This window comes from Ostrinia furnacalis, unplaced genomic scaffold (genome assembly GCF_004193835.3).
Source record: "Ostrinia furnacalis isolate ACB-3 unplaced genomic scaffold, ASM419383v2 OfSCF6681, whole genome shotgun sequence".
Lineage (NCBI taxonomy): Eukaryota > Metazoa > Arthropoda > Insecta > Lepidoptera > Crambidae > Ostrinia > Ostrinia furnacalis.
In genome coordinates this window covers 411,055-429,322 of record NW_021136920.1, presented here as the reverse complement: position 1 = coordinate 429,322, position 18,268 = coordinate 411,055, and the positions used below count along the sequence as shown (strand labels likewise).

At 36.3% G+C, this 18,268-nt stretch overlaps 1 non-coding gene across 1 annotated transcript; it reads left to right on the top strand.

Moving 5' to 3' along the window:
• Nucleotides 1-11,277: 11,277 nt before the first annotated feature.
• Nucleotides 11,278-11,349, top strand: TRNAP-AGG (transfer RNA proline (anticodon AGG)). Its single transcript has one exon. It is a non-coding gene; the product is annotated as a tRNA-Pro (tRNA).
• Nucleotides 11,350-18,268: the final 6,919 nt, after the last annotated feature.

Here is an 18,268-nt window from a genome sequence, read left to right as displayed (position 1 = left end):
CGTATAAGTATTTGTATTATCCAAATAATAATAATGTATCTGTCAACGTGAAATTGTGAACTCTGTCAGTTTATAATATAACGCGTTAGATAGTAAACTAACAGTGGGTTAGGTTAGGTTAGATTGTAATTTAACTACGTCAGATTACAATCTGACGGAATTCACAATTTTACGGTGACATATCGATATAAGAAAATAAGTCATGTTCAATATATAAAATTTTAGCATAAGTATTGTTTAGTATGTAAGTATATTGGCAGCATATCAGACTGCTTTTTATTGCGAAATCGTGCCTGTTTCAAGCTTAAAGTTGCCTTATTATTCAGCTCTTTTCTTTCCAAATAAGCCAGTTATTTTAATACGGTCCTACTTGCGAATTGAATTTACTTCCCTACTAGTTTACCACGATCCAGTTACACTGGAAATTCTAGTGTTCATAAGGCGTAGACCACATGTTCAATTGGGTATACAAAATTAGTCAATCACCAAAGCACTGAAGCGATGCTTCATTAGCCAATCTGACGTAATGACACAGTACGCTAATGTCATGAAGGTGATTGGCACTAATTGATTGTCATTTGTTGCTAAACTTTATGTAAAATAGCTACAAATTGACAAGTAGTTTTGTGGTTATTTAACCGTATAAATTACATTCAACCAATCGACGCAAACCAGAAATCATGCGGAATAACAACAGTAATTTCTGTTAAATCTACATTTCGACGGTAATTTGGACTTCAATTGTTTTAATCCTACAATTTGACAGTTAACTAACCATGATTTTATTCCATGTGTTTCAGGCATGTTTATTCTATTCCTATCTGATAATATGATCAAAGCAAATGTTAACTTACGATTAAGTATTACGCTTTGTTCAATTTCAATTCATCATAGATACATTGTCATCATCATTATTGTCATCTTTTTAGTCAATAGTAGACCACTGTTAGATGTAAAGCCTCCAAACAAGCGCCACAAAACAAGATCTTCTATTTTCTCTATCCAGTCACTAGCTACTTAGTAGCTTTTTAAGTTCAAAACCACAGTAGGTATGTACCACTCAAGTTTTGAGCTTAAAACGTTACTTCATAGTCTCGCTAATTGTATATTGGGCAGATATGTATCACCCTAGACTGCATCTCACTAAACACCAGTTGCAATTGCGGTCAAATACCTGCATTGTCTTGCATAAAAAAAATTCATCATAAATCATAACCAATTACTGAAATGCGCAAATATTAACTGTATACCTGTCCAACCGGTTAGTGTTTAACATCATTATTTCCGCACGCCCCAAAACATTCCCATGCCCACTTGCTGGGGTAATCCGGCGTGACTTTCAGCCCCCTTTGACACACAGATACACTCGACTCGTATCGCGCTTGACACGAATGCAGGGTTGGTAGTTTAATTTGCTGGACAATATTTAGCATTTTCTTCACATACAGAACTGGCGTTTTTGTAGAAAAAACATATTTTATCTCCGTGGGCAGATTCTGTAACAAATGATTTGCCAACACGAGTATCCTTACTCATTTATTTATAGAAACCAACAGCGATAGGTACATTGAAAATATTAGTTACTAATATTATAAATGCAATAGTAACTCTGTCTGTCTGTCTGTATGTCTGTCTTGCTTTCACGCCTAAGCCACTGAACCGGTTTTGATTAAATTTGGCATAGAAATAGTTTGAGTCCCGGGAAAGAACATAGGATAGTTTTTATCCCGGATTCTGAAACAGGAACGCGCGTGATAAAGTTTTTCTGTGACAGACAAAATTCCACGCGGGCGAAGCCGCGGGCGGAAAGCTAGTTCATCATTAATCATAACCAATTACTGAAATGCGAAAGTATTAACTGGATACCTGGTTAGTGTTTAACATCATTATTTCCGCACGCCCCAAAACATTCCCATGCCCACTTGCTGGGGTAATCCGGCGTGACTTTCAGCCCCCTTTGACACACAGATACACTCGACTCGTATCGCGCTTGACACGAATGCAGGGTTGGCAAGATTTAATTTACAGTGGATCTAGACAAAGTGCACATTATAATCGCAAACCAGTCGATAAGTGGTCGAAGTCTTTTTTTGTATGGCGTTTTGACGGATTCGTTTTTCGATTTGATCAAAAAAAATTGGCTGGACAATATTTAGCATTTTCTGCACATACAGAACTGACGTTTTTGCTGAAAAAAGTCTATTTCCGAAAGCATTTCTGTAACAAATGAGTTGGTAACATACGAGTATCCTTACACGTGCCAATTTTAAACCTAAAAACTATTTAAATCCATTTCTTACCTTATAGGTAATATTGATTGCAAGAGAATCCTCAATGATTTTCGTCTTTTGGGCGATCAATTTTGGCCTGTTTGTCATAGAGTTTTGCGTGGACAGGCCTTCTACTAGGTGGACCGACGATCTAGTAAAGGTCGCGGGAAGAGCCTGGATGCGGGCAGCGCAAGACCGTTTACTGTGGAAAACCTTGGGGGAGGCCTTTGTCCAGCAGTGGACGTCATTTAGCTGAAAATAAAGTTTTTTTTATGCATAACAAGGCAGGTATTAATTGACCTTTAAGTTTTAAATAATTTAAATGATTGTACGAAACATTGTCAATATTATATTCCTCCATTTCATATAACGGAGCAGAATACGGAAATACCATTGGCTGTTGAATTGCCACCCCTACAATACAGGATAAAGTATCTCGAATGGGCTCGAAATGAAATATATGAGGACATCCCATTTATCGTTTAATCGCTATGATTTTAGAACGGATTCCGAAGTCGTAAAATGAATCTCGCTTATACTCGTTTCGTGAATACTAAGAATTTAACGCCTGCTATATTATGCTAAGCTTACTCTCTGATACGAGAACAAATATATTTTATGATCGATGGGTATTTCACGTTTTGAAATTCAGGATTACGACCAATGTTTCAGTTTGAACTTTTACATGCGCTTTGAAGCTTTTGTACCTACATTTGGACTCTCCATTGATATTTCAATAGATGGCAAGATCAATTTAGGCATTAGGATCCATCTTATTGATTGATGAGTCAGATATAGATCGTTTCATCCACGAAGACGCGCCCCACCATTCTTCCGCTAATGTTTGAGTGTTTTTTTTTTTTGAAGGGACGCGCGCTGGTAGCTTGAGGAGCTTTTCCAGCTTCACCGGGCAGAGTGGCGAGTACAGAAGGTACTCTAGCCGTTTGGCGATCGTCGGTGCGCGTGCCGACGAGGCCGAGCCCAGGCTCGTCCGCATCGGTCGCAGACCGACGTTCGCGATCGGGCCGAGTGTTTGAGTGTTATCGGTACTCGCTAAATTTATTATCCATGAGTGCACACGCACACTACAATAATGACGCTCGGATTGCTCAAATTGGTGGGGCGCATCTTCGTGGATGAAACGATCTATACCTGCACTGAAAAGCACAAAAACTATTAGGTCCAGTTTCTATCAAAACAAAGACGAAAGGAGAACAAGGGGAGATTGGTATTTAATATCGGGAGATGAGGAAATTACGAAATCTGATTATTTATTACAACAACATCTCTCGTCTTCTATTTTCTCCGCTTCGATGGAAACCGGACCTTATTTAGTCGCAATTCTTTAAACTATTCGTATAGGTATTACATAGCGACGCGGGACTATTCCCACCTCTCGTTCCGACCGCTGCAACCACAGGAGTTTTTGCATGCGAGAGCCGTATATCACATATTTCTGTACCCCCAGTGAAAAGGGATCTAACTCGACTTAGATCAAAATTGACTTTATAACATAACGTGAATCTCTGAAAAATTAGCTATTTTTGTATCTAATCGGTATGTTTCTACGACGTATAGAAAAGAAAATAATGTTGTGCCAAATGATACAAGTAAGGCTTTGTGAACCAATTTTGAGTTTTCTTTCGTGTATATTGATACATGTCTACTTTTAACAAAGTGTACCGGAGGTTTCTTTCAATTTTTTAATGTGTCAAGAGGTATGACTCGTGTTACTACTTTTTACACGATTGAAGTTGTTCAGATTGAATTTGTGATTAACAATATAAGATGACTCATATTAATATACACAAAAAAACTATGTATTGTTGGTTGGTGAAAAAGAATGTAACTTAATTTATATCACAAAAAGTAAAAAACATAAGGTAATTTTTTGTGTATAATGATTCAATTAGACTAATACCATTAACCACAAAAGTTTCGTACATGTGTAAAATGTTATAAGTTACTTAGATCAGAAACATTTTAAATCGCAACTAATAATTTGGTTAATTATTTGGTGTAAAATGATATAACTTAGCCCAAACGTCAGATTAAAGGAAAAAATAATGTCGTAGTTTATAAATCAAATAACTTTAGTTAATAGTTTTAATAAATAATGGTGAACATCTACTAGTAAAACATATAATTGAATTCAAAGTGCCTAACGTTGTCAATAAAAGTACTTAATAAGTGCATTATAGAATTTACAAGACCAACTCCAACTACCAGAACTCTTTATAAACAAAACTCATCACCTTTGACAACAAATTGAACTGGGCGAGTCATGTCGAGAACAAAATAAAAATGGCCTGTATAGCATTCCATCAGTGCAAGAGACTCATTGGTAGTAGATGAGGTCTCAACCCAAAGATAACACTTTGGCTCTACACGTCGGTTATATAGCCCTCTTATACATATTATTATGGATCACTTGTATAGTGGCATAGAACACAACTATCCACAGCAAGATCAAAACTCCAAAGCCTGCAACGCATAGTAAGCATAGCGGCCACTAGTTGTATGAGAACCACTCCATCGACATCACTTGAATACCTTCTGAATCTTAGATCTTTAGACCTCTTCATTCAGGAGGAAGCGCAAGCAGCCGCTCTAAGACTTAAAGGTAAGAATGGCATATAGAAGCAAAACAAGGAAACAGGATATCCCACGATCCTGCACAAAACCCTAATAAAAGAAATACCTCTCACCGAGGCACCCATCGACAGAATTCTCTGTGAATCTTCGACTGGAGATATAATATCCAGCTTACGGCGGAAACGCAAGATTGCTCTGGAATCAATGAAGTTAGGATATACACTGACGGCTCCAAAACCCAAAAAGGTACGTGAGCTGGTGTCTTCTCGAATTACCTAAATATACCTACTAAGAATATCTACAACACTAGATAAACACAATACAATTTTCCAAGCAAAATGCAATCAGAGCAGCACAGGCGATTGCAACCATAAACATCCGAGGTCTGAATATAAAAATAATCTCAGATAGTGCAAGCAATACAAAGCAACTTAATATACTACATTATAATACTTATATTGGAATGCCAAGACGCGCTCCTAAGTCATTGCAGACGCAAATGGCGTTACCCTGCACTCCTGAAGTAGATCAAAGGGCACAGTAACTCCTTGGGCAACGACGCAGCAGATGGACTGGCCAGAAAGGGATCGTACACTACGGTATTTGGTCCGGAACAATTACCTATAATGCCGATACCATAAGCACAGATCAAGACCTGGCTGCGCTCCAAAATAGAAAAATAACACCACACAGAATGGAAAGATTGTAAAAGATGCAGGCAAACAAAAGATGCAGTTGCGGATATATCGAAAAACTTCTCCCGCAGCCTCATAAGACTAAACAGGGACAACATCCACAAGGTCCTAAGTGTAATAACAGGTATGTTAAACAAACACCTACACAATATAGCTGTTACAGACAGCCTACTGTGTAGAATATGCATGGAGGCAGAAGAAAAACCGCAGCACGTGCACAAGTAGTGCACAAGCGTAGCAGATCAACAGGCTCAAATTCTCCAATCACCAGGGTCGCTGCAGAAGGCCTGTAGCGACCTAGATAGGCTGCTGCTACTTGGGGGGATCTGAAGCGATTGGAATAGGAAGATAAATTACAAATAGATGGTCATACAATGGTCTAATCAAGAGGCTAAGTGCAATATTCGATTGCCCTGAGAAACTATCTACGAAAGTCCTTATGAATGGATACTATGTATAAAGTAAATAATTATGTAAATGGCATGTGTTGCTGTACTTTATCTGCTTAGCTCGCAAGTATAACATGTCTTGTTAATTCATGTCTCTATTGATTTAAGAAGATTCCCGCCCTAGGCAGTTCGATTTTTTCAAGTTATTTATGATTTAAGAAGTCTGACAAGGGTGGCTAAATTTCTTGCGCTGCGTCTTCTCAGCACTGGTCCATTTATGTCCCAAAATTATTGTAGGGTTCAAGTAATACTACGTGTTAAAGGGCTGTTTAAAAGCCTCTTTGTTGAAAAAAAAGCATTTTATGAATTTACTTTTATATTATCCTTCTGAGGCCAAAAGGCAATCAATATACCTTGACATCACCATCTCTGGTCCAGGGTTTGATTCCTAAAAGGGTAATTGTAGAAAACAAACTTTTCTCTGTCTCCTGTCTAATTAGTTCATGTGAAACCATTGTTATTTCTGGTCTTTACTACACAATTGCTTCAGCTATACTTACTTTATAATAGGAGATAATGTATGTGATTTAGGCCGATATCATTCATGGTATATGGTGTAATAATGAATAAAATAGTAGTTTCAGATCAGAATAAACATTTAAGGAGTAAATAATTGGAATTCAGTCTCAAATTCTAGCCTTATTCCTTTACAGTCGCCACTTATATCACTTTACACATAATTATTAGGATACTTAGATCGCTATTATGTTAGTTAGATCAGTTTACACATTTTTTTTCTCTCCACAAAATTGGTGTATATTAATATAAGTAACAATTTTTGGAAGATTTACCCTAAATAACCTGAAATAATGATTCCTCATAGTGTAATTACTTATGTTTGTTTTACAACTTTTTCTAAAATTGAAGAAACAAAAAATTATCAACAGAAATGGTGGAAAATGTATCACTTTACACTTGTTAGCGTGTGGTTAATTCAGTGTGGTGTAAAATGATTTATATCTCATTACATCACTTTACACGAATGTAAAGTTGTCGTGCATGGTGATATAACTAGGTTTTTATTTAATTACGAAAAAACCACATGCTATATTTCCCAAACTGGCACACTGCCTAATTATATCTAACATTACCTTTCACCTAAAAAATATTTCACCAAGTTATCTCTAACAGCGACGAAGCAGGATTTTTTTTAACTTCAAATGCGATTTCCCAAAAATCACCATTTTCGACTTAACTCCCTTTTCACTGGGGGTACAGATTTTTTGCGACGTCACCTTTTGTGACGTCAGCGTACCACCGCTCGGCTAGTGGAAACTGTCCATTGTTTCATAGGCAGAGCGGTGTACTGTGAATTCCTGAACCACACGATCCATGTTTGCGCGATTGGGTATGCCGGCGACGAGCGACATTTTTCATTCGGTGCGACAGTGCGCGAAGCATTTCAGGCACAGCTCAAATTGATAAGCCATGACATGGTGAGCATTCTGATGCTGGTGTCTAATATTGAAATGAAATGTAATAAAGTCTTATATTGTGGATGCCATAAATGTAGTAGTGCTTATTTACTACTTAATGTTATTTGAGATATAACAGAACTTTGTAGGCTTTCGGATTTATAGATTACAGACGTGATGATAATATTTTTTTTTGTTATAATTACAAAATGTTATTCGAACTGCCTACCATTTGGTATCTACTCAGTAAAGTTACAGTCACCCTACTTCATTAAAGTTACTGTTTTATTTGGACTATATCTTGCAAATGCTTCATCTTAGATCTAGGGATAGAAAGCGGACAGTCTTTCACATTAGAATTATTTTTTACGTTTATGTAATTAAGTATTTTTAGTAATGACTTCATCAGGATAAAAATACGGTAAAATTTTCGAAGAAAGTTCTTGATTATTGGAATTATTTTAAAAATATATACTTATTTTTTTTTATCCACAACGAGGAAGCTCTTGGCCAATTTTCAATTATCAAGCGTATTTGCTATCTGGTTTCCACAATGACAAAAATATATGACCATTTTGACAAAGAAAGCTTTTAATTGTTGAAATGCCAATATTCTAAAAATATCAAATTGCTACGCGTATTATAAGGTAAATTCACCGTTCATCGTCCAATCAAACCTCGCTCACATTACTAAACAATGGAGGCATAACACGATCGGCTCCAGTTTCCATTTTGCTTAAGCTTACACCTCGGGCACGTTCACACGTGTGTAATACATTCCTGGCTCACTGGAGACTTGCCTGGATTAACAGGTGTACTGGTTGGATTGGAAATTACTATGAGATGTTATCATAATGACTGTTGGGAACCCAACAACGCGCGGGAGGAGACGTGCGGGCGGCGTACAATGACTAACGTCACCTCGGGCCGACAGCGTCATCATCGGCTGCGCTCGGCTCACACACTCGCCTTTGGACACCACCGTCGTCGCACGAATACCGCGTACTCTCATAATTTATTGTAATAAGGCTGGCGAGAATTACAGCAACCTATTTTAATACAGTCCGCTATTTCAATTCATACTAATATTTCGTTAGGACCCTAACAATGACCATGATGTACTTTTAAAGGATTATCAGATAGACCATGACCATGACCACTTTATTTTTCGTTATTAGCTTGTTTTACAAAAAAATACTTGATCGTATTAAACTTTTTCCAGTTTTTGCAACATTTTTCATTGCTCCTATTCTTTGTAACGTGATGGTAGCCGTAGTAGACGTCTATAGCCTTCCTCGATAAATGGGCTATCTAGGATATTTTTTTTAAATTGAACCAGTGGTTCCTGAGATTAGGGCGTTCACCCAAACAAACTCTTCAGCTTTATAATACTCGTGTAGTATAGCTGTAGTAGATTTTCTGCTCTATTATGAAACTATAGCAACATGCTAAACAAAACAATTCAAACTTTGATCTTTAGGCTGCTATTATTCCACTTATCAAACGATTTAGATCCCGTCAGGCCCTGTTCAGCGACAAACAATCACCTACGGATCCAATTTGCGTAAGCTTACAACTTAGGCACATTCACACATGTGCTATTACGGTACGGCACACTAATAGCTGAATTAACAAGTATATCATCTGGATTTGAAATTGTGATGGTACGAGTATATTATTTAAACGTGGAAACGTGTTGCGAATATAGGGCGGCTATATTGAATATGATGTGTGTACCTAGTAGTGTGTGAAGTATTGTAAAATTTAATTGCATCACAATATTCTCTTCAACCTTACATAGACTTCTGTCAATATCCACTTGTTCATCCAGTTCATAATATATTGGAGTCGCACATTTAGCTATAATGTGTGTACATTGTATAACTTTTACATTGCTAATAATAATGTGCAAATAACTAAATTGTTGAAACAAAATAATAAATAAGCCCAATACTAATGTATCTGAAAACTGATAGGAATAATTTATATGGTGTTAATTTTATCATTAATTAATTGAGGATTTGAGAGCCTGTGTTCTGTTATCATTGGCTAGATTAATTTAAGCTTTATTGAATTATGAGAATGGCATTTATTATCGTGCTGATATTTGCACAACAAATTAATATCAATACTAATTTTATAGTTAAATGAAACTCATTTAGGGCAATGATACAAAAATTTATAATACAAAATTATGGATAAATTAAACACATTGCATTAACACAAATTCCAAGCGTTTGCGTAAATAAGGAAATTAAAATAGCATTATTTTAAGCAGCACTATATTAGGTCACATTAAAGCAAACGATTCTTGTAGGTAACATAAAAGTGAGAGAGTATACAGTCTGCGTAAGATTAGGATTTTAATTAAATATATTTTTTTCTGTTAAAATTATGAGTTTATGAATAGTATAATGTAGCATCCAGTCTCTTAGACTAAGCCAGTGTTGCACGTGCGGCATCCGAGATCCTATATCGTGTGGCGATTTAGTACTTCTGGGTAAGCTTGTTTACGAGCCGGGAAAAGATGCTCTCATCCTTTACATGCTTATCAATAACGCTTAGAAACATCGGATAAAACACGAAGAATACATAGACAGACAGACATGTAGTAGATAAATCTTTCAGCTGTGTTGATTGCGTAAAACTTTTGTTTTTTCATTTTAATAGAAAGAATCTATCTCAGCCCTCTTCACTGGTCACTAGGTGGTGATTGAGTATGTTCCGGCGTTTCTTCTCAGCACTTGCCATATGTTTTTCGCGAAGCTGGTAGAGCCCAAAAGTTATAGAGACAAATGTAAATGTATTTTTGACTTTTATTGGTGCCAAAAAAACTGGTCAAAATTGAATTACATCCTTTTGATTTGATTCAAATGATTGCTGAACGTTAAATAAAGTTTTCCATCTGAATTTGAGATAGGTACACAAGGAACCCAAAACAAGCCATCAGCGCCGTAATGGGTGCCTCACGATCTACGTCTTCACAGGAAATAATTTGAAAATCCCTCGCCCTATTGCTCATAAATCTCGCCTCTCAACATGGCACTTACCATTCGTCATCAAATTTAAATTTGATTGGGCATCTTTGCCCGTGAATTTATGGGCTACCCCCGTACTAAAATCAGCTATAGATGTTTACGACGGCCGCTAAACGGTCGCAATCAATGCTATTTAGTGCCAAATAGCGATTGGTGGTGTGTTTTATTATTACCTGCCTTTTATTGCGGACATAACGGTAAACGTTGGCTTTGGACGCAATGACAGCTATACGGGAAAAGTTAACCCTCCATTAGTCGCGGAAAAAGTATGACAAGAACGACTTGTATTTTGTGTCACATTTCCCCTCTTTTTTCCCGTACAGCTGTCATTCATTCAATAGAAAACGTTTACCGTTATTTTCGCAGTAATATTAGCTCAGAAAATTAATAAATAAGTAAAGTTTATGTTCACTAACTTAAGGCTGAATTTAATTTCTGCTAGTAACATCATTATTATTGTTTATGTAAGGTAGTATCATAGAGTCTAATGATTGATTTGAGAACGCTCCTTGTGTGGCTCTCATGAATTTTGATTTTATTTTATAACTACGAGTATTTTTCTAATCCTTCCCTTCCATCACCTCAGTAACCTTTTAGTCCTGTCACACATAAATACGTCACACTTTATAAACTGCTTTAGTCGCCTGACATGGCTAATCAGCCGACGGCTTAACATGCCACTGCAAAAATGTTTTCAAACATTAATCAAGTGTAATCATAATATTATATTATACCATTTTATTGCCTACGATAAGCTATACTGTTATATCAATGTTCCGATCTTGTAATTCTGAAATGAACAGCAATTACCAACCGGCTCGTTGGTCTAGGGGTATGATTTTCGCTTAGGGTGCGAGAGGTCCCGGGTTCAAATCCCGGACGAGCCCATTGTTTTTTGCCCAAATGTTTACATGGATATAATAATTGTGATTACATATTTGAAGACAAACAATACAGTTAATTATTGTTAAACATTCCTAACCGAGTGTAACTGAAGGGTCAAATATTTCCCCGAAGACAACCTTCGAGGTCTATTCGGCCCTCTAGAGACAGAAAGGGTTGGTAGATGTTAATTTACCGATTGCTTGTTTGGTCAAATGAATTAATAATACTGTGGACTATTGACCCTTTAATCTAAGGCCCTCAAGGTACAGACGGTGGCGCGTCAGATTAAGTACTGTGGTCTTCTGTAGTTGTAACAGGGTTGAGTTTTCATCAAAATGTAGATTATAGTCTTTGTTGTAGCCTGTACAAAGCCAGGTACCGAAACTCAGGACTGTACCTTTGGGATTGATCAGCCAAATGCCATCTTGCAAGACTTGATTTCTTGGTTGAGTTCCTTTGAAAACAAGTTACAATTTGTCCCGTCATTCATATCGAATAATAAATATTTTTTCCAGATCACAGACAAATAAGTTACTTACAATAACGAAATAATGGTTACTTATTCGTTTGATTGCTTATTGTAAGTATGTTTTAACCTTATCACGGGCTTATGAAGTGATTTTTTAATTGTTTTTTTTCCTTATGACAAGAGGTCAAATAAAATATACGGTGGATTAATTTGTGCCTATGAAAGAAGGGTTAATATTATGACATGCTTAAAATTTCTAAGAAATGAATCGGGAAGCTGTACAAATACCAGTAAATTCTCTATTCTACTTGGAATTTATCCGTTAAGACATAAATTCTCAACTGTCACGCGTTATAAATATTTGTCAACACGCAACCTTATTTTCCTTCCCTTTCTAAAATATTCCTTTGTGGTGACGTTTATTTTCGTACAAGACTACCCACAAAATATGTATGAGGAAAACCTGTAAGGTTTCCGGATTGATTTACAAGACTTGATCATTTTGCCGATGATATTTTGTGGCGTGTGTAATAATATATAACTCATATTATCATGTATTTTGTTCCGTAAAATACATTTAAGTGCAATGAGGTGTAAAAAGTTCCATTGATTTAAAATGACAAAACAATTTCAAGCTTCTTCAAACATTTTTTTAAATTATTTATTAAGAAAGTTCGCTAATGAGCAAAATATCCCAATACCTTACCAATCAAAATTAAACGCATGTTGAACAGGTTTAAAATGACATTTCCAGACTAAACGTCACTTAAGCGTTTTAAGTCAATGACGGGACAGCACGGGAGGGTGTTTTTCCTTACGTCAAACGTCAGCGAGACTTCAGTGTGCCTACCATGAGTTTACGTTAGGTGTGCTCGCTAGCGACTGCGTAAGAAATTGACATTTAAATGTATGACATGTTGTGCAGCGCCTCTAGCGGCTACTTTCAAGAAATAAAATCTTCATAGAATTTTTTGACGTATTCGCTAGCGAGCTCACCTAACGTAAACTCATGGTAGGCACACAGATTTGTACGCTCTATCACGTCAAAATCACACCCGTGCCGCTCCCATACTTCAGGACCTAAGTTTAAACGCTAGACCTGTTCTCGAGTTCATGATGACGTACCTACACATATTATCTAATTAAACTCCACGTCCACATTAACACGATTGTTCTGTGGTATCACCAAATCTATCGAGGACTATATCCAGGGCCTCTTAACCTAAGCCCCTAATAGCCTCAAATTGCGATGCCGATCGCGTCTAAATCAGCCGCAGTACTTCGTCTTTGCGTAATTGAGTTAGAGAGCACGAAGGTTCACACTGTAGTGAAAATAGAACAGCAAAACCATTAAGGCACGATTCGATCAAACTTATCCGAGAATAACTTCTGGTATAACTGGCACATTGCCAGTTTCAGTATGGGAAATATATGATAATGAAAAAAAAATGAACAAAATGTCGATTAACTGACTTATTCTGAGATTAATATTTACTCTTGTTTGGTCAAATCCACCATTAGAAATAGTGATTTTTAGTTTCTAGAATAACTTACCAGACTTGGTTAAATCTATCATTCGAAAGAGTCGAGAAACGAAGACAAAGTCAGAAAGGCCTGATATAATGAAAACAAAGCCCCGCTGCAGAAGAAATTGATGGCAATATTTTCGATTTCCCGCGTATTTTTATTTGAAATTATACAAAAAGCGTAAAAACAAGTATAGTCATATGTATTCCTATTAGTACTTTATAATTTTAAGTGACACATATGAATGTTTTAAACTTTACAAAATTTAAATGTTCATTACATAACTTTTTGCTTTTGTGACATTTCTTGTTTTGCCCCTGTACTCTTCAAGTTATGTCACAAATGATATTGAAATACAGCCTGCAGCATAATTTCAAATAGTTATAAGCAGTGGGGTCACTCTGAAAAACGTTATGCGAAGTTTCGAATGTTGTCATCTCTCTCTCGCAAAACGAGATGCTAGTACGAGGAACGGTGACAGATAGACCCGAAACTACGTAAACAACGTTTTGTAATAGCCCTGCAGGGTACTTTCAACAAGACTGTCTGTTCTCATTTTACACGGTTTGGATGGCATAGCAACGGCCCTTGGATATCAATGCGACCGGTACAATCCCAAATTGTAATTTCGTTAATTGTCTTGTGATGTTTCCCTGTTATGCATTGTTTTGGTAATCATGGCCTCATTTGGGGTCCATTTGATTTTATGCGTGAAGTACCTTTAGATTATAGGTCCATTATTATTAGCGATTTCAATAACCATTGTCGTTGGGCTATCGCTTTCAATCTACTAATGAATTTTTCGACAGTAATTGGTTTTATTAAAACACGGTAGCCGAAACAATAATGGTACATATTTAAATATTCTTTATGAAGAAAAATGAAAGTTTTGGCCAATAAATTATGTTTCGGCCGCGATAGAACATAATATTTATTACTCAACGTCTCTTTGTGTAACACAATGATTTATGGGAACCCTTGTATAGTATGGAATTGGGTAATGGGTTCTAGGGTAAAGGTAGAAAAGGATTTTTCCCTCAAGACATTTTTATTAATTCTTTGTCGGTAAAAATATGAATAAATTATATGACAATGTAATATTTTGGTTCAATTCAGTTTCTGTAGTATTATGTTACAACAGGAATTGAGCTGATAGAACATAGTTTTCCTATTTTATAAAAAATTCCTTAGTAGCTTAAGTGGAGTCATTTTTGAAACATTTGGGCTATCTAGACACGCGGCAGCGTGTCAAGCCAAGTTCGAGCAAAGGAATTGGCTTGCCAGCGCCGAGTGTAATATTACACGAACCACTTGGTGCCACTATTGATTGTTTTCTGTAGAAGCTAGATCAGCCTAAATAATAACAAACCATTTCTGCATTTTTAGCTTTTTAATAATTTACACATCTCTAACAATGGAAGGCTTAGCCATATTGTAACACGCCATCAAGTTTATGGTGTTTTTATGTAGTGTTACATAATAATGTGGTTTGGATTTGAACTCTCGCAGCTGTTTAGTATTCCGCTCCCGAACAGGCTTGCCCGGAATTGTCACTTTCGTACGAAAGTCTTATATTATTTCTGAGACGGAGAAATTTATTTGTACGTAACTTCTAGTTTTGGGCAGACTTCTGTTTGATTTTATTACTATTTGTAGGTTCTTGACGTGGATAGAATTTATAAATTCATTTTAAACTAAACAACTGTAATAACGAAAGAAATAATAGTTAGACAGCTTTGAGAATCCAAACGATCCTTCGGCCTGATCGTCACTTATCATCAGGTGAGATATAGGCCAAGAGCTTCCTCGTTGTGGATAAAAAAAAAGAAAAAAATCAACTTGTACAGACGTCAACCTAAGCACAGTGCGTCCTATCCCGTTGTTATAAAGGTTATTTTGCAACAAAATTGTGTAGTCTAATGTGCTGTCGACTGTATAAACATACCAGAATAAACGCCCCTGTTAACCCTCGTCCACAAAAGCTGACGAAACAAAGTGAATACCAGTTTACTTTAATTGGACACAGGGCACACCCTGGAGACTCCGGGGCCCTTAAAATAACAGGGATTTCTTCCGCAAAACTATTTGAATTTTTCCGTAAAACCATAATATGAATTAGAGTAGAGCTGATTGTAGGTATATCAGTAGTGATAGCCGAAATTTTATTGAGTCACTTTTTTATGTTGCCATATTTTTCTTCACTTAATAGGTGTAGGTATCGATTTTTCCGAAGAAAGCTTAAGGTGAGAATCATTATCCATTACTGTAGTTTCGAGTCTAATTATTTTACCCTTTTGTCGCTCATGCTCGCATCCCGCTATGAGTGAAAGAGGTTAAGAGATCTGAAATCATAAAAAAATATTTTGAATTTGGCTGCTGTTTTGTTATGTGGAAATTCCTTGGCTGCGTCTAATTGGAAACTTACTTAACCTAGAATGTAAGTAAATAAGTATTCACAGTGTTCATTTTACTTGAGGCCCTTTAGTTCGAGCCCGTACATCCCTGGCAAAGCCGTATGAAATTGACACGAAAATTTAAAATAATTCACAGAGCTTGCAACGTCTGGTTAATTATGAGAACAAAAATAAATTACACAGTGTGCTGGTTTAAAGTGAATAATTGTATGCTGTTTCATTGTGAGTTGATTGCGTGAAAACAGCAAATGAAATTATTATTTATCCACGTTAAAAATACTAGATTTTACCCTTTTGATGAAGAATTTCCTTTTAGTTTTGTGTGTTACGAAATTTGGTACGAATTTTTGGTTAATGATTTCAGCGGTATTCGGTAGAGTTTGGTGAAACAAAGTGTTACATCGCACTCACAAAATATCGATGGAATAAAACATCGTACTCGTACAGAGTTATCGACACATCGTGTTTGATATAATGAAAATTCAAAGTCAAAGTCAAAATTTCTTTATTTGTGTCGGTATTTGTGAATACTAATTTATGAAAGACTTCAGATGCTGAAGTGATACCATAAGGTAATTTGTTTAGACTAATAAATAGTTCTTACAAATCGTCATATGCTCTTAAGGAGCCTCTACATGTCTCATAATCTTTTTACCCTACCAGCGCTTCGAGACCAACATTTGGCAAGTGCTGAGAAGAAGCGCCGCAACAAGCTCAGTCACCACTGTCTGCCGGTTAATATAAATAAATAGAAATAGTAGTAGTAGGTACATTCGATTCAGGAGCAGTTCACTGAATTTACCATGCATTCTTGTATGGTGTATCATAAGAATGGGTATACAAGATTGCGTGGTATATTAGACAAGGTAGTGACGTGCTAATATCTAGACTTACATATTAAGGTACTAGTAGAATTGATCTAACAACTTTCGAACTCTAGGAACCCTAAATAAAACCTAAGTCAAATTCAAGCAGGCCTAAAGGTGGCTTGTAGAGCTTTCATTGCAAAATAACATTTATTACAAGGAGAAGAGATGCCACAGTGTTGATCTTGATATGCTGTCGTCTGTACAAGTTTTTTTTATCTTATTTTATTAGTCTCATGTTTGGGGAAAGTACTTCACCCTGTATATTTGATTCCACCGTAGATCGCGTTGTTCAAACGATCACATTACTTTAGCATCTCATATTCTCAATACGACAGGATTAGCTCACGGGTTGAATTTGATATTAGTTCTTTATTATTCTACAGACGAAGCCATACGAACCGAAACATGCCTATCATTTTTTGGCTTCAAGGGCTGAATAAAATTATCAGAAAGGAAGAAAATGGCACAAACGTGCAAAATTGGGGAACCACGAGTAGTTCGGAAAATGAATGCTGAATGGACAAAAATAAATAGATATGTAAGCTATGTTTTGAATAGTAAATAATTTTATTCGATTTCTATTTTTTCTGACTCGTATTCGAACCAGTTTGACTATGAAATGCCTTGTTATTGTCATGGACAAATCTATAATGTTATGGTCAAACTTATGCTAATATCAGTTCTTGTATACCTACTGTTGTTAATATACCTACTGAAAAGTTAAATAATATCCTTTCTTGTTAAAAAAAAATACACTTTATCGACTGGTTATACTAAGGAAAACAAAAAGTTCCTGCAAAACCTCCCGACTTGCACGAACGAATTTCTTCCTGAAATATGAACTGCAGGATATTAACATTAAAGAATGCTTAATCTTAGCTGCACCTTGCTCGATAACAATATGAGATTCTTTCAGATTTATTAATGTTAGTATTACTTACATTAGCCAACTAGTGAACCGGCATAACTTGATCTCCACTTCCCTTCATGAGTTGCATAACTCGATGTCTACTCAATATGGCCGGTGCATAGTGCTGAGTAATCTTTGCCGTCGTTTGTCAAAAGCTTAATAATGGATTCTCTCACTTCTTATTTTGTGTATCATTAGTCATAACGCCATCTGGACCAGCTGAGAATGTTTGTGAAGATAGATGAAAAACTTAATTGTAAGGATGGATGAGGTACACTAGAGATATTGTTTATAGCTTTAAGATAATTGTTCTTATTGCTTTTAACTTACTGCTATTTTAGACAACATTAAATAATAAAGTCAAAAATTGCTTTAGGAATATTACCTCTTAGATTGTATTAACTATTAATATTCTTTCATCATCATCATTTCAGCCACAGGACATCCACTGCTGAAAATAACCCTTTTTTTCGACTGGAAAACGCACAAAACTGCATAGTCACTAGCCCAGGTGGGGCTCTCCTTGCCAGAAGGGCAGGGCAAGATAACCTACCCACTAAAAACCAGTCGGGTAACTCTGGTCTAGACGACCTCATAAGGTAGCAAGAAGGCGTTAGATATAGACAGCTACCAACCGATCATAATGGAAATCATTGGGGGATGGTTATGTTCAACATAACCCTTCACCCTGTAGGTGAATAGTTTTTAGCTATTAAATTATCGAATGCTTTG